Below are 4116 nucleotides of genomic sequence, written 5' to 3'. Positions count from 1 at the left end.
CATGCTTGACTTCTTGGTTTCCAACACAGCATCCACCTGTTGCAATTTGTCTCGTCTTCAGTCTTCTTACATTTTGGGTTTCAGTGGTCCACTGTGGGCTGTTTCTATATATACTTTATTGATTCGTTATTTATTCATTAGGAAGGGGTTGGGGATGTAATCATAACCGGTCCTCTTTTCTGGTTTTTAAAATGGGGTGGGTGCACTATTTTCCCTTTTCCTGCACACAAGAGACAAACCGGTTGCACTTTGCAGAGAGAGAGAGAGAGGAATCCAGGGAGGAAGCCAAGGGGAAGAAGTGCGTGGCGCACGAGGCTGAGCATCTAGAGGATAATATGAAGTTGTGTGTATGTGTGTGAGAGAGAAAGGTGTTACAAATATAGTTGAACAGAGAGAGAGAGAGAGAGAGAGAGAGAGAGAGGTATTACAAATATAGTTGAACAGAGAGAGAGAGGTACAAATATAGTTGGAACAGAGAGAGAGAGAGAGAGGTGAGAGAGAGAGAGAGAGAGAGAGAGAGAGAGAGGTGTTGTGAATATAGTTGAAGAGGTATAAGTTGATGTTATGAATCGAGAGAAAAATAAGACGTGCATAACTGCATTCCATAACGTCCTGTATTTGGAGTAGGCAACTCTCACGTGTGAGAAAGCTCCACATCAAGTTCAAGTCGAGATAGAGAGAGATCTGTGCAGTACAACAACCAAAATGTAATTAGTCTGATGGCACTCAAAGATGGGAAGCATTTATGTTTGAAATGTTTCAAAAGGACACATTCAAATGCATTTCCCTCCAAAATCCTTCTCAAAGATTGATTTTGGATTTAAAATTTCACATGTGGAGAATCTTGACCCATCAATATCATGAATTTGAAACAAATAGATTTTGAACTTCAAAAATAAAATATTTTAACTTTCATGTTGGACTGCCCATTGCCATTCATCTAAATGCTTCATGCATTACTATTTTATGTGCTACGAAATCATGAATCTAAGGCAGGAATACGTCTAGAGCGACTTAGGATAATATGGACTTTTAGATGGTAATTGCATTTGAACGGGTCATCGTTAAAATTTTTCCCTAAAAAAAATTCATTTCCCCTGTGTTTTGGTCTTTTGGACCTTCCCAGCCTTGAAATGTGAAAAAATAGGGTACTCGTGTATGATTGATGAACAATAAAAGTTTCTCCAATTTATTAAGGAAATGGGCAAAATTTTGTTAAAAAATATTCGGGAATTGGTATCTGAAACTGTGCTTATTTACCAATTTTACCATTTCTCTAATTTCAAGGTGATAAGGTGATTGTAATATTTAGTTTTTTGGAAACTTTCCATAAATGAAACTGGTAGACTTGTGACCCTTGAAGGTTTATTTGAGTAGGTTTAGAACTTAAAAAATAAAATAAAAAACGATACGTCGACATATTATTGGAGGTTGAGCACAATACTCATCCCTTTCCATTTATCTTCTAATCTAGTTTCTTTCTTAATGCAAATAATAAGCAACGCAAGTGATACATACTACAAGGGGGAAAAAAAAAAAAGCAGAGGAGAAAAGCTTTCTCCCTACCCGATACCCGAGAGGAGAAAGAGGTGGCAGCTCTAATATTTAACGTCAACAAGGCCAGGTATACGAGCGGCAACTGCCTCGCTGACTTTAGAAAGGTGGAAAAGAAGGGTTTTGTTGGGGCCCAGCAAGGAAAAGCAAAATTTCAATATAGGGTAAAAACTGGTGTGCGTTTTGTCAAATCAGTTGTAACCGGTGAAGAGGGCCCCAAAACCTCAGGTACTTATAACTCAAATGTTAAAATCGCTTGAGAAATTTAATGAGCGGTTAAATCAATCAATTTTATTTCAAAGTGGCAATCATTTCAGTGATTATTTGATGAGAAATGCTCGAAGAATCCTTTTTTTAAAACCCTAAACAAGCATGGAATAGTTTTAAATTGTACTCCATGAAACAAATGGGATTGAAGACTAAGTATCCAAATGCACCTCCATTTTCTTTAGTTCCGACCTCACGGTAAGAGATTTTAATAGGAAATAGAAATGTTGTCAAAACAAGCCGGCATTGTTTCCTCAATTAGTTTAAGCTAAATGGTGTAAATACTTTTGCTTGTTCTAAATTCTAAACTTAAAATAAGAGATTCTCATTAAAAAAATCATGCTACAAGGTTTAACATCCGGAACAAGCACGTATTTGAATCACGTTGGCTGGGATGCCTTGAGTAGGGAATTTACTAAAGTACCCCTTAAACATCCTACACTAATAACATATGTATTTTGGTATTTCTAAAAAAGTAGTTGAAGAGGTAATCATCTTTTTAAATTGCTCTAATCCGTAAATTTTGAGTTAGGAAAACTATTTTAATACTAATTTTTTTAAAAAAATAAATAATTTTTTTAATTTTTTTCCTTTGATCATTAAGAAAGGTTCCAAAGAACTTTGAAATCTTCAACCTTTGTATGAGAGAGAGAGAGAGAGATTTCATAGTGATGGATAATTTATGAAAGAACCAGAAAAGGCAACATGAAAGGATGGTTGAAGGGCCACTTATGTATTTATTACACTAGTAGTTGGCAACCATGATTTCAAAAACAGGAATCGAGATTGGACCCCCGAAAAAATTAAATCAGATTGCCTTCGGATCTTAATATCCCAATTGGAGCGTACATTTAGCAAATAAGCTAAAAAAAAAAAAAAAAGTAGAAAGAACCAAGGCAGTGTTCTCCAAACGCAATCACCCACCTCCTGATTTCAACCCGACTTGAGCAAATTTTGGTTCGGTTTTGTGATTCTAATTATTGGTTATTAGTAGTATTCAAGAAATCGACCGATTTGACTAGGTCTCGACCGAGTTTCACAGCCTTGCAAGGTGTGAAGATGAGTAATAGTGTACACAATCGGAGTACCACAATCGGAGGTGGTACTAGTGCAAAACTCGGGCAGGTATTGGACAAGCTCATTAGAGTGCTATAGAAGTCGTGCAAACTCGCCCAAGTTCTATAGTATTCAGGCGAGTTTGTACAATACTCTCTCCAATATTGCACACTGGACATAAAATAAAGGGATTGTATGTAAAGCGACCGTTTATTTTTATTACAAGGAGATGACAAATATTATCACTTATTGGATGTCAAATTGGATTGGTTTAGAGTGAATCACGAAGTTTGAAGATTTTTTTATTGAACTTTGTATTTAATCAATAACACCTTTACGATTACCCATTTTGAAATTAAAGAACAAAAATGATTGCGTCCTTCCTTATACAAAAGATAAATCGCCTATAGATATTTTCTAAAAGAAGAGAGTGTAATAAAGAAGCCTGCCCTTCCTTTTAGCATCTTTGTCTCTCTCTCACACACATAGGAAAAATTCTATCACACACCCATTGAGGAAGATCTCTCTCTTGGGATTACCTATTTTCTTCTCTTCCTCCAAGGTGGTAATTAATCCCAGCTTCTGTAAACCCTAATCCAAAAAAATGTAATTACAAGCCAAATAACTTTTCCTTGATAAAAAGGCATGAAGACCCATAGAAGCTTAGGAGGTTTCTAGCCATGGAAGGTAGATCTTAAGAGAAAGCCACTGGCTAGGTAATATGCGAGCGAAATCTTTCTTTTTATTTTTATTTGCCGCCTAAAATATTGAAAGTATTTTCTTTCTCTAGTTTTACGTTCTTTTTTTTTTTTTTCTCTTAATCTTTTGTCCGTCATAAAACATAAAGAAAAACAACCTTTATTCATCATTTTCTATTTTCCACTTTTTAAATTTTTGAAAAAAATTTCTTTAACTTTTTCCAATGTCTTATTCAAGCATGTGCTGAGCGAGTTTGCTTAGACTTGCTTCAAATACTCACTACATGCCCAGCAACTAAGGCCTAAGATACAAAATGTAGCCTGAGGGCCAGTCTAGGCCTGAGCTAGGTCCAACCCCATTCGGTCCGACCCTGATAAGGCCAAGGCTAGGGCCTCTTTGGCCCCGTCTAGGCCAGGATGAACCTAGGCCAGCCTTATGGGGACTAGGGCCGGGCTAGGGCGAGGGCCAGTAATTTAACACTAAGTTATTAGGAAAAGGGAGGACTTTGGCCTCATATTGTTAAATGTGTTTCCTTTATAT

This window comes from Amborella trichopoda, chromosome 6, assembly GCF_054954075.1.
Source record: "Amborella trichopoda isolate Santa Cruz 75 chromosome 6, AtrichopodaSantaCruz75HAP2 v2.0, whole genome shotgun sequence".
Lineage (NCBI taxonomy): Eukaryota > Viridiplantae > Streptophyta > Magnoliopsida > Amborellales > Amborellaceae > Amborella > Amborella trichopoda.
Note: the sequence above shows the minus strand (reverse complement) of the source record.